The sequence below is a fragment of the Neofelis nebulosa genome, chromosome 13 (genome assembly GCF_028018385.1).
Source record: "Neofelis nebulosa isolate mNeoNeb1 chromosome 13, mNeoNeb1.pri, whole genome shotgun sequence".
Lineage (NCBI taxonomy): Eukaryota > Metazoa > Chordata > Mammalia > Carnivora > Felidae > Neofelis > Neofelis nebulosa.
The window spans coordinates 43,980,338-44,006,694 of NC_080794.1; the positions used below are offsets into that span (position 1 = coordinate 43,980,338).

At 47.7% G+C, this 26,357-nt stretch overlaps 1 pseudogene; it reads left to right on the top strand.

Moving 5' to 3' along the window:
* Positions 1 to 15,297: 15,297 nt before the first annotated feature.
* LOC131492425 (HIG1 domain family member 1A, mitochondrial-like) lies at positions 15,298 to 16,066 on the top strand (annotated as a pseudogene).
* The last annotated feature ends 10,291 nt before the right edge of the window (positions 16,067 to 26,357 follow it).

Genomic DNA, 26,357 nt, shown 5'->3' on the forward strand with positions numbered 1-26,357 from the left:
CCATCTCCTCTTCCTGGGGACGTAGCGTCCTTGTGGCCCCGGGGAAGAGGACTCAGCGACTGCCAGCTGGATTTCAGCATCTTTGTGCAGTGCTCTGATGGTAAAACCATAGGGGCAGCCTGACCACTCCAGGCCCCACCCACAGACTCTTGACCATAAGAGAACCACAAGAAGTGAGGAGATCCCTGAACCTTAAACTCAGCCAGCCACTCCATGTAGGTTCTGAGTGGTGCAAAGTGCCTGGGCCTTTGGAGACTGTCCCTTTCCTAGCTGTGACTTCGGTGAGTTGATTATCCTCTGCTAGACAGTTTGCTCATGTGTCACATCTTCCCACTGTTGCTTGAATCTCAGGACACAGGAAGACATTGGACCCTCCAATGACCTTGGCCTCTAGAAGGCCCTCAGAGAGTGCTTGCTTGATCTCAAAGCTGGACACTGTGCATGGGCATGAGGGGCAACGGCCTGGATGTCAGAAGCCTAGAGTTCTCTGCCCTACCCTTGTGCACGGCCTGGGGCAAGCTTGCAGAAGGCCCTGGACCTCTCATTCCTAGAAGTCATAGGGAGCAGGCCGAGCAGGCCCCTACTCACTGAGGAATGACCCTCAGAAAAGTGCTGGGGCAGAGATGGGCCCTTCCTCACACAGCAGCTATGGGAAACCATGACTTGCCTCCCCTCCTTCCAATTTCACCTCCACTTTAAAAAACAATCCATACACATTTCATCAATAGCCCCTCAGCAAACCTCAACCACATGGAGATACCCCAGGTCTCCAGGGCTGGAAAGAAGATGCCTGGTCACTCTGGACCAGTGATCGAAATGTGGTCATGTCTCATTGTGGAGCACGTGGCAGAGAGGGGAGGGAGGGGTGTGGCCCTGGAGTTCCCATGCATTTAGGCGTATGAAGCATCTGTTTTAAAAAACGGGAATTAAAACACTCCACCTAAAGCGGAGTGCACAGAGCCCTCTACGTTGTTTTGGGGGAAAGTCCTGTCTACATAGAAGAATGGAAGAAAGCTTGCTGATGGAGACTTTGGGAGGGGCCAAAACTGCCTTCCCAGTCACCCCGTGGCCTTTCTTGCCTACTAAGAGAATCTTTCCATGGCTGCCCACTGAATACAGTCCAAACACTTGAGCGTGACACATGACATTCAAGGCCCTTTTGACCTCTGACTGCTGACCACCTTTCTGTGCTAATTTCAAGTACAAGCTACCTTCCTGCTCCTGTACCACATGTGTACCCCACCCTCCAGCCAAGTGAAACAACTGGCCTTTCCTTCTCATGCAAGGCCTTCCTTGCCTCACGGCTTCACACATGCTGTTCCCTGCCAGGAAGAGCCTCCTCTTTTGCCTCCCTGGCAGTCAGTCTTCTCTCACCTTTCAAAACCTCACGGAAAAAAATGACTTTCTCAAAGCCACCTTTTGTAATCATAACCCCACTCCCACCCTCATACCCATCCATTCAATATTCTTTTTTAGGGGGTGTTCACATGGCGTTACAATATTCGTAAAATGGTCAGTCCTCCCCTCCCACCCCCTTCCAGCCAGCAACACCACTGGGCTATGTGCTCCTTTGGCTGACCCAGCCCTGGAGCAGAGCAGGCTGCCTATTTACTTAAGGAATGAGTGAATACACTCAGAAAGCCTTTGTGGTTTGTGGACTCAGAGACAGGAGACTGTCGAATCTGGTCTGGAACAACTCAGAGCCCCAAGGATGGCCGAAATGCAGGGGGGCTCTGGCAAGGAGGGTCACTGGTCACTAAGCATCCATGTCCTCCCTCCATTTCCCAGCCTCCTTTGCAGCTGGGGACGGCATGGGACTTGTTCTCAACAATGGGACCGTGAGTAGAAGCAATGTGTCTCTGATGAGGCAGCAAGAGTAGGCGTGGGTTCTCCATGTTTTCTCTCCCCCATTCTTGAGGTGGGACGTGAAGACTCCAAGGCAGAAGAGGCCGGATCGCTCAATCAGCACTGCAGGAGATCTGCGGCAGAGAACCTTCCAGACTGTGATGTGCACTACAGACAAGCCTTCTGGTGTTCAGCCACGAGATTAGGGACTTATTTGCTACAGTAGCAGATCCCGATCTAGCTCAGCTAGTAGAGGGGCTCAGAGATGAGCTAGTCCCCAAACCTCATCTCACGCATTTGAAAACTAGTATTAGGAAGAGAAAAATCGCATAGCTTCTGGTTCTGGGGTTTTGAGCTGGCCCCTTGAAAAATTAGCTGGTGGCAGCAGTCAAGTCTTCTGATGTCCAATGCCAACTTTGTCCCTCTCCCCCAGCCCAGGTGCATTGAAGGGCTTTGACCGTAATCCTCACTTTGTAACATTATTTTGTGATTAAATATTTATGAATATAATAAGCTCCTGTGAACAAACCAGCTAACGTAAAAAAACTAAAACCTTGGCAATAACATATGTATATATATATACACATATATAGGTATGTGTATATATATATAAGTATGTGTGTGTGTGTATATATATATATATAGGTGTGTGTGCGTGTGTATATATATATATATACATATGTGTGTGTGTGTGTATATATACACTCATAGGTGTGTGTGTGTGTGTGTGTATGTATATATACACACACACACACACACACACACACACACACACACCTATGAGGTCTACCCCTAGCCAATCCCCCCCAGGACCCCCAACATGACATAATCACCTTCTGGAATCATTTCCCTGCCTTCCTAATTGGATAGTTTTGTCTCATATATGTGTATTCTAAAAATGTATCTTTGATTTGTTGTTTAACATTATTAAAAGGGCATCATGCAGTTTGAAATCTTTGTGACTTATTCCGCTTACCATAGTACTGCTCAACTTTAATCATGCTGAAGTTACGCTACCACTGTAAATTTGTTCATTCGGATTGCTGTACTCTATCCCATCGTGTAACTATAGCACGGTTTAATCAGCCACTCTCCTATAATGGTTCTTGCAACAGTGCAGTTAGGACTCTTCCTGACATACATTCATAAGAGTCATCTCTTGAGTATATGCATTTGCTGCATTGTAGGATATAGGTGTTCACCTTTACCAGATACTATAAATGTTATCCGGCATAAGGGGCCCTGTGGGCCCACACCCTCCCCAAACTCGATTCCAAACTTTTTTATTTTGCCCAATGTGTATGCAGGTGGTTCTCTGGACACTGTGGCAGGCTCCCTGAATTCCCCGGACCTCAGCCTCCAAATCTGCTGAAGGGAAGCGATACTCAGAGTGCCCACAAAGCTCCCAAATTGAAGATGGTATGGAGACAGGGTGATGTTCGTGCACGAGACACGAAGCCAGGGAGTAGAAAGTTGGCCTTGCTTCACAGCAGACAGCTACTCCTTCTGATGCTGCAGGACCTGGCAGGATAGGCCATTTCAGAGAAGGAACAACTGAGACTCAGAACTGTGTAGTCAACGTGCTGAAATATGGGAAGCAGAAGCAGGCAGAACATGAGCGGTCAGGGCTGGGAAAGATTCAGGTCATCCAGAGTGGCCAGCTCCTCAGAGACCCGTGCCTGGCGGGGGGTGGGGGGGGGGTGGCGGTTTCCTGTTGGCTCATGCGGTGATATTAAGTCAAGGGGATTGTTTTCCCTGGTCTCTGCCATTGATAAGACAGAGGAAAACAGCTCCAACAATAACACCGATGCCGCCAGCCCTTCCTGCCACTTGCCTTCCTGGTTGGAGTCCTTCTCTCCTGTGCTCTTTCCTCCCTCTCCTTCCAGAGACTGTGATTTGGGTGCAGACACCATGGGGGGGGGGAGGGGGGCGGCGGGGAACCAAGGAGCAGAGGGGGAGGTCCGTTCCCACCTTCATGACCTCAGTGGGTTTGCTGCCCCTTCTTACCTTGGACCTTCAGCCTGTCAGAGCTCAAAAGGCTCCAGGACAGTGGTGTCCTAGAGCCAACTCACACAGACTGGCTAGAGCTGACTGCTACATGTTTACAGGCTTTGTAAGCCAGTGGTTAAACACAGCATTATTAAATGTTAAATTATATCCAATTACAATTAACTTACTTTGGAAGAAAAGGTAATAGATACTCAAAACTCATCGAGTCCTAATTATTTTGTGACGTTTTACTGTTATCCGTGCTCTTGAGGCGACTTATGTGTAGTATTTTCATGGCGGAAATGCTGCATGATACTGTGCTGCTGCGCCTCTCTTCCCAGCGTATGTCTGTCATGTACATACGACCTTGAAACTGCGGGCAGTATTTACACCCTGGAAATCAGTGAAGGCTACAAATCGAGGATCTCTCCCCCTCCTAGAGCCAGTTGTTAAACATTAACCAGGATGCCGCTGCTCCTAGGCATTCCCTCAAACCTCCCTCTGAGGCCCTTATGGTCCAGAGAGGGCTTGAGATCTGCCTAAGTCCATACAGTGAGTCATATACACAATATACATATACATATATACATATACATATACAATATATAGAGTACAGCAATAAAAATTATGTGTGTGTGTATACACACACACACACACACACACACACATACATAATTTTTACCAAAAAAGCAGATCAAAAACTGCGTCTACTGTTTACTGTCTGAATTCTGCCTTTGTGTTTCAACTCCGCAATATAATGTGGACATCTCTTCAAGTCAAGATTCATCCTTCTCCAAAAGATGGAGTACCTCTTTCCTTAACAGAGGTACATTTTGCTCAGGCAGACTTGTTTTGAATCTCAGCTCTGGCAGGTATTTGCTATGTGACTAAGGGTGAGGAAAGTAACCTCTCTGTGCCTCTTCTATAAAATGAAGACAATAGTAACACCTATTCCATTGCATTGTCCTGCGAATGAAATGAATACGTGTAATGTTCTTAACACTGCCTGGCACAGAGTAAGCTGTTAACTGAGTAGCTATTAACTAAGGTTTTTTTTTGTTTTGTTTTGTTTTTTGGGTTTTTTTAACCTTAATGTTTCACCATGGGTTGCTCTCTACCTGTTGTGTCCTTTCTTTGGAGCTGATGCTAAGCCTGGAGCAGGAACAATTAAGAGGAGCGAAAGCGTGCTGAAATTAACATCGCCCCAACAGAACTCTTGATTACCTGCAAATCTGCTGCCTCCCCATGGTAACCCCTGTCAGTAATCAGCACTGCTGTTCCCCAGCAATCCAAGCCAAAAACTAAGTCATTACTAATTCCTCCCCCTCTCTCCTTTTACATCGAATTCATTAATAAGTCCTGTCCATGCTGCTTCTAAAATATATCCCATGTCTGCCCATCTGCCTCTGTCTTCACCGCCAACATCCCAGTCCAATCCTCTACCCTTTTGTGTCCAGATTTGTGCACCACCCTCCTCACTGGTCTTCGGGCTGCTCCTCTTGCTTCCCCTCTCCCCCGACAATGTATTTTATACCCAAGGGCCCGAGTAATAGTCTAAAAGCAGGGTAATCTATAGGACACAACAAATTAGTGGGCATGACATCAATCTATGGGTCATGACCTGATTTTCATTTCAATGAAATAGAAGGATTGGGACTATCAGAACACGTTGCACAAGATATCTATTGTTTTGTGATACTTTTGTTTTATTTTAATATGTTTAAAACACATATGTTTGTATACATACCTGGTGTACCTGGTCATTATGTAACATGTACTCCTTTTGTTTTCTATTCTTTCCTTTTCTTTTTTTGTGGTAGGAACACTTCACATAAGATCTACCCCCTTAGCAAATTTTTAAGTATACAGTATAGTTAACTGCAGGCACTCTGTTGTCTGGTAGATCTCTAGGACTTAGTCATCTCCTATACCTGAAACTTTGTGCCCGTGTCCCCCTCCTCTCAGCCCCTGGCAACCATGATCTTCTCTGCTTCTATGAGTTTGACTATATTAGGTTCCTCACGTAAGTGGTATAAGCAGTATTTGTCTTTCTGAGCCTGGTTTATTGCATTTAGCACAATGTCCTCAACATGTATTTCTGAAGCCACTGTTTTAAAACATCTATCAGATGCTATTACACTGCCATTCAAAATCCTTCAATAGTTTCCAGCCCACTAGAACAAAGCCCAGATTCCTAACCCTTTCCACAGGCTCTTAAGGAGCGCCCTCCCTCTTTCAGACACCGGTCTTCGTTTTGTTCTTCTAACACATTCAGCTTGTCTGCCCCTTAGGGTTTCTGTACTAGCCGTCTCCACTGCCTGGACTTCTCAGCCCCAAATACGTGCCTGGCTGCCCAATTCACTTGGGCTTCAACTCAAACATTGCCTCCCCACTCATGTATTTGTTCACTTATTTGTTGTCGGTCCCTCCCCACTCCACCCACCTGCAAACCAGGATGTAAGCCCCATGAAGACAGACACCTTGCCCAGCACACGGCATGCTGCCTGGCACATAGTGGGGCATCACTTCATGTTGGTGAGTCAATGAACTGACCCCAGCACCTAGGGCAGCACTCGCTGTCTCCTTACAACCGGAGATGAGCTAGAAGCTCTCCCCGAGCCCCTCCTCAGAACCGCCCTTGTGAACCTTTACCTAACTCACCCCCTCAGAGTGATAAGAGATGCCATAAGGTCACTGAGGGAGTGTACAGAATGACGAGAGCATGACACTGTCCCCTGCTGCCCCTGGGTTCCCCGGCCTGGAGCCAACGGCTTTGTTCTCGAGCCTACTTCGGGCGCCAGCCCTGTGGGAGTTCCGGCTCCCCTGAACCTTTATCGGGTGGTTTGGCACCTTTATTCCTTTTGGCGCTGGTATTTTATTTTGCTGTATTGTATTTCATTTTGTCTGTATTTCATTTCACTTCAGCATTTTATAATAACAATCCACAGCTCCTGTGTCCTGGCAAAGGCAAATGATTTACTAGCAGATCCTGAGCTTTGGTCATTTCTCTACTCCCTGCATCTCCCTCCCTCCCCAGTGAAGGCTCTCTCTGGGCTGATTCCCCTCCCCCTGCCTCCCGCCTGCTTGGGAAGTAGGCACCATGCTCCCCCCGGGCCTGCGGGGTGCGATTCGGGGCTTGCCACTGCTCCCCCGCCCCCACCTTGCAAGAGCCGATGCCCTCCCCAGAGACCCCCATTTGTGGGCCCCAACTCCAGAGCCGCACAAAGCCTCCCCGAACTTCGGCTTTCTCCTCGGCACTTCGGGTATTGGGACCTGTGCTGTGCTACTTCCTCAGGCTGAGAGGATCCAATGAAAATGACAGGTGTGAGCACCATTTGTGGACTGAGGCTCCAGCTGTTTGCAAGCAAGTGTGAACAGTCATGAGCAGAAAGCATTCTTGCTTACCCCCCTGATGCTCCTGTCCAGAAGCTGACTCTGCTGCTTTTTTTTTTATTTATTTAAATCCAAGTTAGTTAACATAGAGTGTAATAATGGTTTCCGGAGTAGAATTTAGTGATTCACCCCTTACATACAACACCCAGTGCTCATCCCAACGCATGCCCTCCGTAATGCCCCTCACCCATTTAACCCGTCCCCCTATCCAACACCTCTCCAGCTACCCTCAGTTTATTCTCTGTATTTAAGAGTCTTTTATGGGTTGTCTCCCTCTCTGTTTCTACCTTATTTTTCCTTCCCTTCCCCTATGTTCATCTGTTGTGTTTCTTAAATTCCACGTATGAGTGAAATCATATGATACTTATCTTTCTCTGACTTATTTCGCTTAGCATCATACACTCTAGGTCTATCCGAGTCATTGCAAAAAGTGATTTCATTCTTTTTTGATTGCCGAGTAATATTCCATTGTATGTATCTACCACACCTTTATCCATTCATCAAAGGACATTTGGGCTCTTTCCATAATTTGGCCATGGTTGATCGTGCAACTTTGCTGGTTTTGAGCCCCTTCCCCATGCTGGCCACTCTCCTTGGGTGGATACTCTTCTCTCTGCCTGGCTCAGACCTGGCCCTGCCCTCGCTGCCTCCCAGGTCATTAGCCAGGCTCTCTGATTCATACGGCTACTCACCTGCCTTCTGGATCACCAGATTCAGCAAAACAAAACAAATAAACAAACAAATGAAAAAAAAAAAAGAGGCTGCCCAGCTCGTTTGAATTCACATGAACAATGAAAAAAAAATTTTTTTAGTGTAAGTGTATCCTATGCAATAACTACTTGTTTATTTGAAATTCGAGTTTAACTGGGTGTCCTGTGTCTTATCTGCAACCCTACTTCAGGGCTTTCCTGAATTTGCTGTGGGATCAATCAACTAAGTCACACCCTGTCTTGGTTTCATTTTCTGAAAGGGAAACACAATAGATAACTCTGAAGAAAGTTATGAGGCTGAAAAAGAAATGCTTGAGAAAGTCCAAAAAGTATGACTCATGTAGGAGGCTGAGCAAATCTCATTCTCCACCAGGTCTGGAGGTATCGCCTGTGTCTTCCACTGTCCCCAGACAAGCTTCCCATGCAGACTTCTCTGTCTTTAAAGCGCCTGCCCGGTGAGCTTCTTGGCATTGGTCATGCCACCTCGCCCCACTCTGTGTTCAGCTGCCTGCGTGCCCCATCAGTCCCTAATGGCTTTACACTAAGCACTTCTACTCCATTCTGAGGCCTGCCAGAGGCCTGAGTGGCTGAGCATTAGAATGATCACATGACGGGGCGCCTGGGTGGCTCAGTCGGTTGAGCGTCCAACTTCAGCTCAGCTCATGATCTCACAGTCCGTGAGTTTGAGCCCCACATCGGGCTCTGTGCTGACAGCCCAGAGCCTGGAGCCTGCTCCGGATTCTGTGTCTCCCTCTCTCTCTGACCCTCCCCCATTCATGCTCTGTCTCTCTCTGTCTCAAAAATTAAAAAAAATTAAAAAAAAAAGAATGATCACATGTCTCGGTTTGCCCAAAGAAAGCCTCCTTTACCTTGCAAAAGTACAGTAAAGTATCTGCTGCCCCATCACCACCCCACCCTCTCAGTTCCTTAACTGTTTAGTCTCCAGGGACTGGTCACTTCCACTTCCAGTTACTTCCACTGCCCTCCGGTCCCCACACTCTGGCCATGTCACCCGGGACCACATGGCCTCTGACATTGAAAACACAAACATCTCTCTTTGACCACAACTCGGTGGCCAGCATGGGGAAAGGACTCATAACCAGCAAAGTTGCGTTACCACTATCTCCTTCTGACTGGGTGATAACTCAGCTTCTCTTACTCCCCTTTTTTCCTTCCTTCCTCATCTACTTTCCATGTCTTGGCACATCTTGTCAATCACTCTGGTAAACATCCCTCTCGTCCCATTGGCCTGCCATCTCACCTGGGTGAGAAATTTCCAGTACGGATCCATCCGTCATCAGCCTTCTCTGGACTGGCCTGGGCTGCCAAGGGATGCTGGAGAACGTCACATGATCGCACAGTCTGAAGCCACTGAATTCTTGGTCTTGGAAATGGCAGGATGTGCTTCTGGAGGGACGCCCTGTCTACAATGCAGAGCATAGACTGGAGAGGAGGCCTAGCAAGCAGGAAACCAGAGAGGAGTTACTCATTCACCAAGACTTTACTAAGTACCTGCTTTTGGTCATTATCGTGATCATCATTAAAGCTTTCATTAATTGCAAGTGCCATGGGACCAAGAGGGGAAGACGCAGTCATGAGTTGTCAAGGAGGGTTTGGCAGGATACAGGGCATTTGCAAGAGCAAAGCTCTAGGGAAACACCCAGCTTTCTGGCTTGGGTCACTGGCTGGATGGTCAGGACTTACTGAGACTGCAACTATGGGGAGAGAAGGGAAGCAAGTTTTCAAGCGGGGGGATGAGGAACCCAGCATGGGCAGGCTGAGTTTGGGGCACCCTAAGGCCCCAGGTGAATGGGTGGACAGACCTGGGGCTGATTGGCTAGCCAAACTTCAGGAGAGACATCTGGGCTGAGGTGCCAATGTGGGAGATTCAAGAATAGATTAGAGCAAGACTGGACTGAAAGTTGGCTCTGCAGTAAATGATTGCGATACCTTCCATTTATCAAGCCCACCCCATCAGATGTTAGACACTTAGAGACCACACTTCCTTTGCTCGCACGGCCACCCTATGACATCAGTGACATCATTTTCCCAGATGCAGGGGAGACATGCAAAGGCGTTAAACGACTTACCCCAAATCAGACTTGGATCAAGTGGTCATCCAACATGCAAACTGTTCTGACACCAATACCCAGGCTCTTTCCATTGCCTCTGAGTTTAGTAGGGACATGGGACGCTTGATCCAAACACCAACCCAAACACTCACAGTGTTCCGGGCCAAGAGCTGAGGTCCAGGACAGAGAGCCCTGTGTGGCCTGGCACAAGAGCATGGTAGGAGCTTTCTAAATGATGCCAGACTGGAATGTGCTAGTGAGTCTTGCCAAAACTCATGGGTGTGGGCAGCTTGGAATCTGAGGCTGGTCAACTGTGGTCCCCATCCACTGGCTCAGAGCTGGTTTGCCCTGGCATGGCTTAGGAAGATCCCCAGAGACAAGAGTCCCACGGGGGTCAGCTCTAAGTCAGCTGACCAGAAAGAGCTGCGGCCACAGAGGGTCTCTAGAGACCAGGAGCCGAGCAGGGAGCTGAACAGGGAACCCTGTTCCATTCTCTTGTCTGCCTGACTCAACCATGTTACGGCCCTTAGCCTGAGCCGAGGGCGCTAGAGTCTTGCTCTTGCCCAGGGAGCACAGTTTACCCTCTTGGAGTAGGAGAGGCCAACTCTCAAGCCCCCATCTTCTTCCCAGCACAAACCGCTGCCCTTGGCCTGGTGCAAAGCCAGGCTTAGTGGAAATTCTTTCTACTGGTGGGCATGTTCCAAGCAGGTCAGCCACTCCTGACCCCCTCCATCATGTCCAAGGGTCTGCCCCTTCTCTGGGGCCTTCATGTCAAAATCAGGTTAGACCCAAGGGAAGACTTACTGGCCCCTGGATCATTATCATCACCGTCATTGAAGCTTTAATTAATTGCACAGTGTAAACTTGTTTTTCAGAATTGGTCACTGCCCTGGGAATTTGTAATCTGAGACAGGCTTGTTCAAGATGCAAGTAATAGAAAAGACATTTGCAAACCTCAGACAGAAATCAGAACTATACAGACGGAAAGACTCTCAACTTAAGGGTAAAGACTGAGTTTATCTTCGATATGCCACCAAAAGCATACGTAACAAAAGAAAAAAAAATAGATAAATTGGACTTCATCAAAATTAAAAATGTTTGTGCTTTAGAGGGCACGATTGAGAAAGTAAAAAGGCAACCAACAGAATGGGAGAAAAACACTGGCAAGTCAGACATCCGATGAGGAATCTGTATGCAGAATATGCAAAGAATTATTGCAACCTATTAATAAAAAGACAAATGCCATTAAAAAAAAATAGGCAAAGGATCTGAGTAGACATTTCTCCAAAGAAGAGATACTAATGGCCAGGGAGCACATGAGAAGATGCTCCACATCATTAGTCACCGGGGAAAGGCAAATCAAAACCACCGTGAGATGCCACCCACCAGAATGGCTGTTTTATAAAAAAGGAAAATAACAAGTGTTGGTGGGGGTGTGAGGAAATCGGGGGTGGAAATGGAAAATGGTGCAGCTGCTGGAGGAGGAAACAGTTTGGTGGTTCCTCAAAGGCGTAAACACAGAATTACCCTATGACCCAGCAATTCCACTCCCAGGTGTGCCCCGGGACAACTGAAAACAGGGACTCCAACAAATACTTGCAAACGCGTGTTCATAGCAGCACTATTCCCAGTAGCCCAAAGGTGCCAACAGCCCAAATGTTCACCGGCTGATGGATGGATAAGCAAAATGTGAATAGTACTGGGCCATCAAAAGGAATGAAGTGACGATACGAGCTACGACGTGAACCCTGAAACGTGTCTCTGAGTGAAAAAGCCATACACAGAAGACCTCACTTTGTATAATTCCATTTATACGGAATGTCCAGAAGAGGCACATGGACAGATATCGAGAAAGCAGTTTAGGGGTAGCCAGGAGCTGGGGAGAGCAGGGGCGAGGATGGGGGATGACCACTAACGGGTACGGGGTTTCTTTTCCAGTGATGACAATGCCATGAACTGGCCAGTGGTGACGGTTACACAAACGTGTGACTATACTAAGAAACCACTGAATGGTAGACCTTAAAGAGATGAATTTACGTTTGTGAATTGTATCTCAATTTTTTAAAAAGGCTGAGTGTGGGGCGCCTGGGTGGCTCGGTCAGTTAGGTGTCCGACTCTTGATTACGGCTCAGGTCGTGATCTCGCGGTTCGTGGGATCAAGCCTCACGTCAGGCTCTGTGTTGACAGCTTGGGATTCTCTATCTCTCCTTCTCTCTCTCTCTCTGCCCCTCCTCGGCTCATTCTCCACCACCCCCCCTCTCTCGCTCTCTCTCTGTCTCTCTCCCTCTCTCAAAATAAATAAACTTTAAAAAGGCTGAGTGTAAACACCTTCTCCCCTGCGTTGGGTGAACCTGGGCTGCATTGACAGAACAGGACAGTGGAGGAATGGGGACCCTATCAAAGCAGCTTGAGCAAAAGGGAAAATATTCCAGGGAGGTGCTACCTGAGAGCAGGCAGTGCAGGACTCTGGAGGAGTGAAAACAGGAAGGGAAAGCTGTGGGGAACCAAGACAGGCTGCCTCCCAGCCTCCCTGGGAGCACTGCCCCAAGCTTCACCTCCGCTTACGTAAGAACCCTCATGACTGCCCTCAAAGGCTCTATTTACCTCCAGGGCTCAGTACTGGCTAATATCTTGACACTGACCATCTATACTCCAACTCTAGGAGACACAATTAGATTGGACCGATCCAGTTTCTGGATTGATTCCCCCAGGGGTCAAATGCCCACCCACAGTCCGATCAGTTGGACCTCAGAAGAGGCTGGGAAACACGGGCTGCTCCTTTGGCATTCTGAGGATGATTCGCGCCACTAAGGGGTGGGACAGGCAGGGCTAAAGGGCACCTGATCCAGGGACCCAATCATGCTGTGTCTTTTATCTCTGCTTCTCTGTGTCAGCTTTGTTCTCTCACTGCAGGCTGGCGCTTTCCACGTGGCTTCCAGCAGCTCCAGATCTACACATGTTGGAGGAAGGAAGATTCTTCCACTTCCAACATGGTAAATCCCAGGGAAGAAGCCTGGTTAGCCCAGCTTAGGTCATGGAGAAGGCCATGACCTTCTCCATGAGAAGGAGGTCATGGAGGTCAACGGAAACCCAGGGGATGAGTAGTCATCAGGCAAGGTGCTCCCTCTATACACATGGGAAAGGGGTTGGGACAGTTCCCAAGAAGAGAGCGGGAAGTCAGAACCCAGATGTCTTCTATGGGGTCTATAAAAGTTAGAGGCTGGGAGTAGACAGGACCACTACCCTATCTGATCAGTATGTGAGGGCGTCTTGGAGGAAGGCAGGAGGAATGCTTCCATGATAAAAGAGTTACCATCTGGTGCCTTCAAAGCTGCAGTGTTACTAGAACAAAAGATTAGTAAGCATCTCCACAGATTCTGACAATCTGGGGAGGGTCAAGGGAAGCTTTCACCAATGAAACTCCATAATACACACATATGTTAAGAACCCAGTGTATTCTGGGTACGTTCACATCCCCAAAGCACCTCCACAAATGAGTTCCTTCCCTGTTTTTCAGATAAGGGAAACTGAGGTCCTGAGGGGCAAAATCACTCGCCCCCACTGGAGCACAATCTTTTGAAGGACTCCTGAGTCGGGCTTAGATTCTTTCCATTGCTGTGTGCTTCTTCTCTCTTTGCAGACCCCTGAGGTGAGGAGAGGTCAGGACAGGGGCAGGGTGTGGGGCCTTGCTGAATGTGGCCTGATGGGACAGGCCTAGACCTCAGGGGCTATAGCCACAGGGCACGTGGCCATTACCGGGCACTTTAGAGCTCCCGTGGGAGCTGCTCGGGTGGGAGGCTGGCAGAGTGTTTGTGTGTCTGCGAGGTCATATCCTCTGAGTAAACACATCCATGAGGGAACCCGGGCTCCTCCCTGTGACTGAGACCATTTGATTTGCCTCTGAGCAGTAAACTGTGGCTGACCTGCAGACTGGTTGATACTTCTGGAGAAGAAACCCATCTAATGCTCAACCGTCTCCAAGATGCCTGCCTGACGACCTCCCCCAACCCCCCACTCCAGATGTTGGGGCTCTTCTGTGGCCACCACCTTGGAGGTGACAGGCCTGGCCGTGGTCAGCTTGTTCTAGAGAAGTCCTGCGGGAAATGTAATAACTGTTTACACATCCCCGTGGGACTCAGATTTAGGGCAAACGAAGCAGATGTGTCCTAGAAACCCTAGAGAAAACACAGAAAGGAAGATTCCAACCTGGTACGATGAGAGTCTTCTAGTGGTTAGAGATGTCTCTAGGACAAACGTGGGGTGCTGGGTGAGTAGCGGGCTCCCTATCGCTGGAAGCGTATGGGCTGCGATGGAATATCACCTTGGAGGACAGACAAGGAGCAGCACCGGTGGAATATTCTGTGTGACATTCAAAGTCCTCTCCCCGCCCTGAGCTTGCTTGCAAGTTTCTTTACTCCTCCCCTTCCAAGCTTGATTTCCGTTCCATTCCTTTTGTTCTAGAGAATACTCATGTGATGAACTTTGTCGTTCGCTCCCCAGCATCCTCCCTCCCTCCCAGCTTTCCAGAACAGCCGCCATTCTGTTCTGGTGGAACTGGCCCCTCCCCAGCCCTGAGGGGGGAGACCCTGCTTCACCTCAGCCAATCAGCGTGACTCCATCTCTTGCCACAATGATAGGTTGCCGGGTGGGCAGTAAGTGAAGACAAAGGCCATCAGGATGGAGTATTCTCCCGGGTGCAGGTTCAGGTTCAGGTGTGGGCATGGGGGCCCAGCAGGACAAACCCGAGTGCACCCCAGGACCACGGCGTGCCAGATGTGGAAAGGACCGCTCCCTCCCAGGGACATGACTGAGGAAGCACACTCTTGGGGTGACAGATACACTCAGCGCCCTCCCCGTGTCGCCTCCCTGTCCCACTTCCAATTGCCAGCTCTTGCTTGTTTCGGTCTGGTTTGGTTTTGGCCTGAGGCTTCTTTTTTTGGCTGCTGGAGCCTACTCTGCCTGCTCCCGGGGCAGGCCGGGAGGACCAGGGCCACTCGGGGGTAACTCTGTACATGGTTCTTCACCGTTCCCCCAAATTCCTCAGTGGGCCTGCACTCCAGCCCTCTAAAGTTACTTTTCTAGAAAACCCTTTATGGGTTCTTTCCCTTCCCTATCTTAGTTTTGCCATTTTCCTGCTCCAGTTTCCTGGAATCACTTCCCAAATAAACTACTTCATCTAACACCCTCTTCTCAGGATCCGGGGGAAATCTACCCCATAAGTACCTGGACTGCTGCTGACGGCCCTCCTGAGACCTCATGAGAGCCAGTGTTAGTTTGAGACCAGGACCATGAAGAAGGAGGGGCAGGAGAACGAAGAAAAGTGGGTCCCTGCGGGCATCAATGAGCTGTGGGATCCCTCCTTGAGCGAAGTCTGCCTTTCCTCTAGACATTTCATTTCTGTGACCTGCACATTTTCTTTCTGGTTTAAACCGGCTGGAGTTGGGGTTTCTGTCGTTTGCACCCAAGAGCGTCGTGACCTACATAATTCACAACATGGAGAGCCCCAGGCACGGCCTCGCAGGTGGGGATGGCGGACAGGGAATGCCGGATGAGACGGAGAGAGCGTGCCGTGGAGGACAGAGCCACATGGGCCTCTCAGCTCGGCCACATAGCACAGCCACTCCCTTGTCCTCTGCAAGGCTTGCTTCTTCGTCTATAAAACAGGAAGGTGCTGGAGGAGAAGCAGGCTTGGAGGCCGTGCGCGGGCAAGAGTCAGAAACCGGTTGGAGCTCTGAGAGGTCCTGTCATTCTAGGAAGATTCTTCAGTCACCTTGTCAACCGGCACAGATGTTTCTCTTTCTTCATATGCTGAAGATCAGGGACCTAAAATCTAAACTTCTCCGAGAAAGCTAGAAAGGCACTGTTTGTCCCACTGGAATGGCGGGGTTGCAAAGGTTGTTGCTATGGGCTATATAGATTTAAGAGCAGGGGAAATACTAAAACGTCTGTTCATCTGATGCACATGCATGTGGCAGTCCAAGGCTTGGCTGTGGCGTAGTGACTCTTGGTACGGGCTAGTCCACGTATAAGGAATTCTGGGCAAAGCCTAAGCCTTAGAAGAAGAGACTCTGTCTTGATTTCATTGGTGGTGCTTGCTTTAGACATCTCATGTGGCATTTATATGTTTATGTTGAAAATAACTCATTTGAGGGGCGCCTGGGTGGCCCAGTCGGCTGGGCGTCCGACTTCGGCTCGGATCATGGTCTCCCGGTTGGTGGGTTCGAGCCCCACGTCGGGCTCTGGGCTGACAGCTCAGAGCCTGGAGCCTGCTTCGGATTCTGTGTCTCCCTCTCTCTCTGCCCCTCCCCCGATCTCTCTCTCTCTCTCCTCTCTTTCAAAAATAAATAAACATTAAAACATTGGGGCGCCTGGGTGGCTCAGTCGGTTGAGCGACCGACTTCGGCTCAGGTCATGATCTCACGGTTTGCGAGTTCGAGCCCCGCATCAGGCTCTGTGCCGACAGCTCAGAGCCTGGAACCTGCTTCTGATTCTGTGTCTTCCTCTCTCTCTGCCCCTCCTCCATTCATGCTCTGTCTCTCTCTGCCTCAGAAATAAATAAACATTAAAACCTATAAAAAAATTAAAAAAACGTAAATCATTTGAACGGGTCAGACAATAACATGATAATTTAAATATTGGCTTCCTTTCTTGCAGGCTTGATTTGCTTGGTGACCAACTTACTAGTGACTAGTTAACTAGGTAGGTCATTCAGGCGAGTCAAATTAGCACAAAAGAAACATGTCACTTTTAAATATACGTGACAGTAGTAACACATGCACTTTCTTAAACTCTCCTGCTGAAATTAAGTGTAAAGAGGACAATCTGCCAATCTTAAAGTCCTCCCAGTTGCTGCAAATCATCACATGCTTTTGAGGTTATGTAGGAATCCTGTTTAATTTAACATTTTTCTGCCTGTTTTGCAGACTGACCGAGTACTTCAGTTTTTAGAGCTGGTTGGCTCTTAAAGAATCCTTTCAGATCAGTGCTTGGAATAGAACATTATAAGCTTCTCCACAACTGAAAATGTGTGTGTGTGTGTGTGTGTGTGTGTGTGTGTGTGTGTGTGTGTTTAAACCAAACCTAAAAAGCTGATAACAGCTGCTTAGAAGTAGTATTTATTTCAGAATCATGCGTAAACGTGAGAATAACTTAAGTATGGGTCCTAGTTTAGTTTTTTATGTAATTGCAGAATTGTATTTGTGCTGCTTTTGTATTAGAAAAAGTTTTCAATATCACCTTGAAATAGAAATGTGTATTTTAAGTACTAAGGTAAAGGTAAATGAAAAACACTTTTTAAATTCGTTTTTAATGTTTATTCATTTTTGATAGAGAGAGAGGGAGGGAGGGAGGGAGGGAGCGTGAACGGGGGAGGGGCAGAGAGAGAGGGAGACACAGAACCCGAAGCAGGCTCCAGGCTCCGAGCTGTCCGCATACAGCCCAACTTGGGGCTCGAACCCACAAACTGTGAGATCATGACCTAAGCTGAAGTCAGACGCTTAACCCACTGAGCCACAGGCACCCTGAAAAACACTTTTTAAATGTATGAACTTTGTTTATTTTTCTTCGTAAGAATCATAAATGTTAGCAAATTACCTATAACTGAAGTGATTAGTGATTTATCAGCAAGGTGGTTTGGTCAGATATTATACACAAATTTTGGTGTACTCTAAAATGCTTTATTGCACTTGTGACATTTTCTTATCTAACTGAATTTAGATGTTGCTAACATGGTAAATGTAGTATTATTAAAGTAAGTGAGCACATCAAAAAATAAATCAGTAAATCAATAAGTTAGTTACTTAAAATAGGAGGGTGTTACCAGCCTTTCAGGATTATGGTGAGTTTTGAAAAAAAATAACACCTGAAAAGTAGCCAATATGTAGCAAATATTCAATGAACAGTAGTTATCACTGATAATAGAAGGAGAAAGAGAGAAAGGAGAAGGAAGAGTAGGATTTAATCTTAAAGCCCTTGAAGACTCTACGGCACGCACAGAAGGTCAGGGTTGGGACGGAAACCAGGAGTGGTCTGGTCTGACTGGAGAGAAGGCTCTATCTTGGGACACACGGGAGGTAAGGAGAGTAGGGGACGGCTGCAGACCACTTTCTGAGCACTATTCTAAGCCCTTGTCACTTACTAATTAGGTTAATCGTCATGAAAACCCACGAGGCACACGCCATGATGACCATCACTTACCATTCTCCAGAGAAGGAAACAGAGGCACAGAGAGGTTGGGTAACTTGCCCGAAGTCTCACAGCAAGTGCACTGGCAGAGTCGGATGGGAACACAGGCACTCTGGCTTCAGAGCCTCCGCTCCTCACCTCGGTGCTCCGCCAACTGCAGCCCCCAAATAAGGGTCACACTGAGTGGCTTTCATGACAGGACTGGGAGTTTCTATCCCACAGACACTGCAGATTTACTGGCACAGGCCTGGGGACAGTGAGAACATTGCATAAGCCCCTGGTCATTGGTGAAATAGCTGTAGAGTCATCCTAGGAACCAGAGTTTCATCCCATATCTTCCCATGGGAACAGAACCTCCTGTGTGTTTTCCAAAGGGGAAACCAGAGAGCCGGGAAACTGTATTTAACCCCACTGAGAGATGAGCTAATGGCGCAGGAGAAAAAGTGGAAGTTAAAACAAGCTCCAGGAAAAACTCGTACGTGTTTGTGAGACCCTGAACTGTGCTGTCGTAAGAGGCCGGGAAACCTCCTTTTCCAAAGAAGGCGGACTTTTACTCGTCTTATGACGGCTGAGGAGCTGAAGGAACACACGAGCCCCTTCCAAAATGAAGGTGTCTCCAGGAAAGAAGGAATGTGTTCTTTCAATTTCAAGTCACACAGCTGTCTTGCCCCACCAAAGACCTAAAAAATTATAGCAAAGACATTTCAAAGCTAACAAAGAAATACAAACCAGTTCTCAGAAACAAAAGGACAATATACAAGTGAGCCAGAAACTTGGAGGGATCCTTCAGAAACGCAAACAGATGATGGGCTCAGATCTGGAAAGGGACAGTATGGCACAGAGCACACGCACCTACGATATCTGTGGCACACCCAGGGCAAGCCATCGCCGCTCAGCTAGACTGTAGGAAGGGGACTGTGGCTGGAGATACAACTCGGGGGTGTCCTCAGGAAACAGTACGGGCTGTGAATGAGGACACAGAGTAGAAGGGCTCTCCAGGGAGAAGGTACTCCAGGTAGAGCGAAAAGAGATAAGGACAAGGTTACTAGAGGATGGGCAGAGGGAGGTGATTCCATTCAATGACCATTCAATTTGTTGACTATAACCCTGAACCTCACCACTTCCATCACATCCCCAGAAGGCTTACTGCAAGACACTGCTTGTTGTGGAGAGGAGGGAGGATGTGCCAAACAGAGAGCACAACATGTTTAGTGTCCAGGGGGCTCTTGCTTTCTTTGTCCCTTCCCTGCTGTCCCACACCGGTGTCATTTCTCCAGAGGCCTGAGGCTTGCTCTGAGGCCTCCGGCTCAGAATGCTAAGCCAGCCACCGCCCTTCTCCACACATGTGGGCCTTCAAAGCCCCAAGGCAGAGATCAGCCAGGGTGGCGGCTGGGACTGAGGCCCTCAGGGGGACGGGCCCTGGGAGACAGATTTGGAGCAGAGGGGTCTTCTCCGGTAACTGAGTTGGTAGCAGCCATGACTTGACAAATATGGGTTCCACCCACTCCATGCCCAGGGAGATCCAATCGGAGGCTTGGAGAGAGGAGGGGAACGCTGCCGGTTGTAGGTGGTGGGCTGGACGCTAACACTAGCTTTCGCTCCCTCGCACTAAAATGACAGCGATCAGATCGCGAGAAGGTAGAAACCCACGAAAATAATGGGGGAAGTAGGGGGGATGAAGCAACATCATAGTGCAGGCTGGAAAGCTGATGGAAGAGTGTCACAGGCTTAGGACACCAGCGAAAAGCTGAATGATAACGTGGGCAGGTAGAGAGCCCCAAAGCAAGTGGGTTTATACCGAGGAACCCCCGGAAGCTTGAGAACAAGCAGCTTCCCTTTCCTCTGGAAGTGGGTGTGAAGGTGGAGCCAAAAGGAAGAATGATTGGTCACGGGTCTGTTGAATGACCCAGCCGATTTGCAAATCGGATGCCCACACAAAACTCTGCGTGCAAATGTCTACGGCAGCTTTGCTCAGAATCGTCCTGGACCGGAAGCCACCGAGATCCCCACCCATAGGTGAATGGATAAACAAGCAAACAAAGTGGTGTATCCACATGATTGAATATTATTCAGTGATGAAAAGAAAGGAGCTATGAAGCTCGGAAAGGACATGTGGAAACTTAAACGCACACTGCCAAGGGCAAGAAGCCAGTCCGAAAAGGCCTCATACTGTGTGATTCCAAATAGATGGCATCTTGGAAAAAAAACACAACTCTAGAAGAAGTAAAAAGGCCAGTGATTGCAGAGAGTTGGGGAGGGCTCAATAGGTAAAGTGGGCGGGGGGAGGTTAGGGGAGGGGGGCTCCTAGGGCTGCGAAACTAGTCGGTATGATCCTGTAGTGGTGGATTTGTCAAAACCCATGAAACTCATTCACACGAGGAATGAACGTTAACATATGCAGATTTCTAAAAAAATCATCTAGGAGGTCATCAGATCCCGGGACGGAAGGCAGAATGTGACAAAACGATCTCACTGCATTACACATGCATGAACAAACCTGACTGAAGGGGTCGGGCCAAAGGTGCTGACCTAAGTAATTCTGGAAATGACAGAACATAAAGACAAAAGGAGCCGTACGTAATCACTGTGCTCTAGTCGTGCCCGAAGCCCTCCCCACTGGAGCACAGGCAAACATTCTCACAGTTCCTTACATGGACTTGAGTGCTGAGGTAGATGGATGGAGACTGGCTTCTCGCTGCTGGAGGAGGACGTTACAAATAAGCAGGGAGAAGAGTCTAGAATGATCCATTTCTTCGGCGCCTGGGTGGATCAGTCGGTTAAGGGTCCAACTTCAGCTCAGGTCATGATCTCACAGTTCATGGGTTCAAGCCCCGCGTTGGGCTCTATGCTGACAGCTCAGAGCCCGGAGCCTGCTTCGGATTCTGTGTCTCCCTCTCTCTCTCTGCCCCTCCCCCGCTCATGCTCTTTCTGTCTCTCAAAAATAAATACATGTTTAAAAAGTATTTAGAGGGGCGCCTGGGTGGCTCAGTCGGTTAAGGGTCCAACTTCAGCTCAGGTCATGATCTCGCGGTCCGTGAGTTCAAGCCCCGCGTCGGGCTCTGTGCTGACAGCTCAGAGCCTGGAGCCTGTTTCAGATTCTGTGTCTCCCTCTCTCTGACCCTTCCCCATTCATGCTCTGTCTCTCTCTGTCTCAAAAATAAATAAACATTAAAAAAAAATTTAATAAAAAGTATTTAGAATGATCCATTTCTTAATGGATCTGAGTGGGAAACAGCAGTGTGAATGGATATTTAGCTTCTGTAGATACCATACAGATGGCTGTAGAAATATTTATAGGTATGTATCTACACATGGCATCGTATACACACGGATGGGTTTTGTTACTCTATCAGCGGAGCAGACCTGGGAGCAACAACATCCCAACATCCATGCACACACCCAGCGCCCAGATCCTGGTCTCTAACACTGTCCAGTAAAAGGAACAAGGACTTTTCAGAGAAATGGCTGATTCTACAAGTGGGGCAGGAAATAACACAGATGAGCCAGGAGCATCTTGTAGTGCTAAAAAGTAAGGGTTGTCTCTCTCTCTCTCTCTCTCTCTCTCTCTCTCTCTCTTACACACACACACACACACGCGCGCGCACGCACAGTGATGGGGGCATGTCAAAGGACACAGGAACCGGGTGAAAGAGCTCCTAATAGCCAAAGCTGGAACGATTTGACCAACAAAATAAAGCAGTTCTGGATTACAACTCAAGGTATAAAATAAAAGCCCATGGGTCCATACCGCTCTAAATGGCTAAATAAACAGAGAATAGTCAAATCTCCCGTACCGAAGAGTTCCAAACAATGTATGTCGAAATCTGCCCTCGCGGAGGGGGACAATAACTCCCCAGTTCTTAAATGCGGGTTGTGCACGGTGACTTCCTTCCGAAGATCACAGCATGGGGGATGGGAGAAGGTGGAAAGAGCCACTTTAGGGTGGAGAAACCTGACCAAGAGCACCTCAGCCAGGTGAGCAAAGTTAACACCATCAGTGATAAGCCGTGTTGATACTATGTGATCTGGATAAAATATGATGAAAATGGCACTATGTTTCTGTGGTCTTCCTCTCAAGAACACATAATTCCTTTCTAGTCACTAGAGAGACAGCAGAAGAATCCCAGTTGAAGGACAGTCTACAAAATACCTGACCAGTACGCCTCAAAATTGTCAAGATAATCAAAACCAAGGAAAGTCTGAGAACGGTTATAGCCAAAAGGAGACCAAGGCGAAACGACTGCTAAACAGAAAGTTTCTTTTTTTAAAATCCACGGAAACAATAAACGCTAGATAGTGTTAGCTAGAACCCAGAATACTCCAAGAGTCGACTCAACTAAAAACTATAGAAATGTTTTCTGATAGGAGCGTTTTGTTCAAGTTCATTCATTGTAAGTACAGATCAAGGGTAACACAAACTGGATTTTTGGATGAACATATGACAGAAAAGGATACATTTTTGGTAAAGTCTTATCTTGGAATGACAGAAATAATTCCATCATATTGTTATTAAAAGGGAGTTATTAGGGGCACCTGGGTGGCTCAGTCAGTTAACATCAGACTTCGAATCAGCTCATGATCTCGCGGTTCAAGAGTTCGAGCCCCACATGGGGCTCTGTGCTGGCTTTGGATTCTGTGTCTCCCTCTCTCTCTCTCTCTGCCCCTCCTCTACTTGTGCTCTGTCCCACTCTGTCTCTCAAAAATAAATAAATGTTAAAAAAATTTTAAAGGAGTTATTAAAAATTAATGTCAAGTACATATACTCCTTTATCATCACTTCTGATTTTAAAATTTAAGTCCACATGGGGCACCTGGGTGGCTCAGTCGGTTGAGCGTCCGACTTCGGCTCAGGGCATGGTCTCGTGGCCTGTGAGTTCAAGCCCCACATCAGGCTCTATGCTGACAGCTCAGAGCCTGGAGCCTGCTTCCAAGTCTGTGTCTCCCTCTCTCTCTGCCCCTTCCCTGCTCATGTTCTGTCTCTCTCTCTGTCAAAATTAAATAAACATTTTTTAAAAATTTTATAAAATTTAAGTCCACAAACACTATAAAAAGATGTTAGATGCTATTCTTGTAGAATAGAAAACACTGGGGGAAGGGGCACTTGGGTGGCTCAGACGGTTGAACATCCAGCTCTTGATTTTGGCTCAGGTCATGATCCCAGGGTCCTGGGATCGATCCCTGTGACGGTCTCCACGCTGAGCATGGATCCTGCTTAAGATTCTCTCTCTCTCTCTCTCTCTCTCTCTCTTCCTCTGCCCCTCTCCCCCACTCACGTGCTCTCTCTCTAAAATGAATAAAAAAGAAAAAAATGTTAAAGGAAACATTGAAGAGAAATGAAATTTTCCCTTTGGAACTAACTCAATATATTATACACACACACACACACACACACACACACACACACACACACACGATCTCTAAGAAGTTTAACCCCAAGATACATTCCCTCCCTCACTACACAGGTTGGGGATGGTCTGTTCTCCACCTCAGCAGAAGCCTGAGGCTTAATTTTCCGGAGACAATAAAACGAGAACATCCAGACAAGAGGACAGCAGCATGGATGGGTATGGAGTATCAAAATGGGATTAAAGGTAAGTTTACTTAATAGATGTTGAAACCTCCAGTCTTCTTCCCTAACTCAGATCTCAAAGCATCAGCAGCGAGACTTATCAGACCCAGACCCAGGTGGTATAGACACTCCCTGACAAAATGTCTGGCCCGATTGCCTAGAGAGAAGTTCATAGTCACCAAGCAGCACTCCCCAAAGACACCCGCACACACATGCCTGCACACACGTGCACACACGTATACAAGCGCACAGCATCCAGTGAAGATGTGGGGGTCCTCCTCAGACAAGAAGACAGCCAAGAATCTCTTATCTTTTGAGGGAAGCCTCTCCAAAGAAGCAAACGCAACCTGGAAGATACAGAGGCTGTGTAGGGAGAGGAGAGCATCAGGAAAAATGGCCCTGAATATCTTCAGAGAGATGGGAAGGAGTATGGCACACATGAAACAAAAAGAGGAACCATAAGAAAAATATCCAGAGAACAAAAATGAGCCCTTAGAAATTAAACCTGGAGTCAGAACAAAAGTTCGGTACACAAGGAGAATGAAAAGACATGCCCAAGATGAGAGAAAATACTTCCAAAACACACATGTGCTAAAGCCTTGTATCTAAAATATTCAAAGGAGTCTTGGGGCGCCTGGGTGGCTCAGTCGGTTGAGTGACCAACTTCGACTCAGGTCATGATCTTGCAGTTCGTGAGTTCGAGCCCCCCGTGGGGCTCTGTGCTGACAGCTTGGAGCCTGGAGCCTGCTTCCGATTCTGTGTCTCCCTCTCTCTCTGCCCCTCCCCCACTCACATTCTGTCTCTCTCTCTCTCAAAAATAAATAAACATTAAAAAATTAAAATATATATATATATATATATATATATATATATATATATATATACCAAGAAGTCTACAAAGAAGTCTTAAAACTGAACAGTAAGAAAACAAACAACCCAATTAAAAAATTGGCAAAATATCTGAACAGGTTCCTTCTCAAAGAAGATATACAGAGGTTGAGTAAGCATAAGAGAGGATACTCCACATCACATGCCATTAGGAATTATAAATGAAAATAACGAGACGCCACTACTCAGTTATTAGAATGGCTAAAATCCAAAACACTGACACCACCAAGTGCTGGCGAGCCTGGGGAGCAGCAGGAACTCTCGTTCGTTGCTGGTGCGAATGAGAAGCGACGCAGCCACTTTGGAACGCAGTCTGGAAGTTTCTTACAAAGCCAACCGCAGCCGACCACACAATCCAGAAATCATGCTCCTTGTATTCACCCAAATAGGTTGAACACCTGTGTCCACACAAAAACCTACACGTGAATGCTTACGGCAACTTTATTCATAATTGCCCCAAACTAGAAGCAACCAAGATGTCTTTCAGCAGGTGCATTTAGAAACTATCAATGCGAGCAAGTTATTTTGAAATATGGAAGTAAATACCATATTGTTAAGAAGAACGGGAAAGAACCGTTAAAAAGAGTTGGAAGTCATTGCTTTGGGAGAAAAATAAATAGTGAGGGCAGGGTGGGAAAGCTGTTTTTGTTGTAGCAAAAGAACAATTGGCTTCCTTGACTATGTCCATGGATAACAGTGATAAAAATAAAAACAGGAAAAAAGAGAAAAATAGAAAATGAACTGGAGAGGGAGGAAAAAGCTCATACATAGACTGAGCACCGCTGACCCAGCACAGTTCCAGACACCTCCTCGTGCTTTTCCTCAATGAATCTCCCCACACCACACCACATGCCCCAACCACAAAGCATGCATCACCTCTTGTAGGATATAGGTGATACATGAACAGCCCAGAGACACCGAGATCCTGCCTGGAGATACACGTCTAGTGAGAGAAGCTCAGTCCGTGCATCTCCCTGTTCCCACCCCTTTGGGCAGCTCTTACCAGCATGTTATTTTTCTTCTGAGGTAGTTCCTCTAAGGAGTCAAGGTCTGGTCCCTTCCCCAAAGCCTTCCTCCAGCCCCTGCTGACTTGGGAACATAACTCTGTCAGTGATTTAATTCAATCCAGATGGAGGGCTCCACTTGGCTCTTCAAGCATGCCTTTGGGGAGTGCTGAGATTTGCAGATAAACCTTGCCATGTCAGAGAAGAACAAGAAAACAGGAGGGTGACAGCATATGATGGTTGGGGGTCGGGGAGTCATTTAGGGATGAGTTTGAACCTGAAGGAGGAGACTCCTGCACAGCTGTCAGGCCTGTGGCCAGGCTTTGGGCCTTGGGCCACCAGCCCAGAATCTTCGAGGCAGAGACTCGTGTGCTCCACCCATTCACAAATTCCCCAAACACTTTTGAATGCCCTGTGGCAGGCACTGGGGTAGGAGCTGGGGTACAGCGTTGAATCAGGCACAGACCTCTGCCTTGAGGGATCCACGGTCTAGCAAATGAGACGGTAAGATGGGCAGACATATGGGTAACCAAATATTTATGATCCAGTGGGATCAGAAATAAACATTATAGTAGAGTCAGGGACAGTAAGGAAAAGAGAGAGTCATAGTCTCGAAGGAATTGACATGGCGCTGGGTTATGGAATATGAACAGGCACATGCCAAGGCAAGAAGCTGGGAGGCACACCCCAGGCAGAGAAAAGA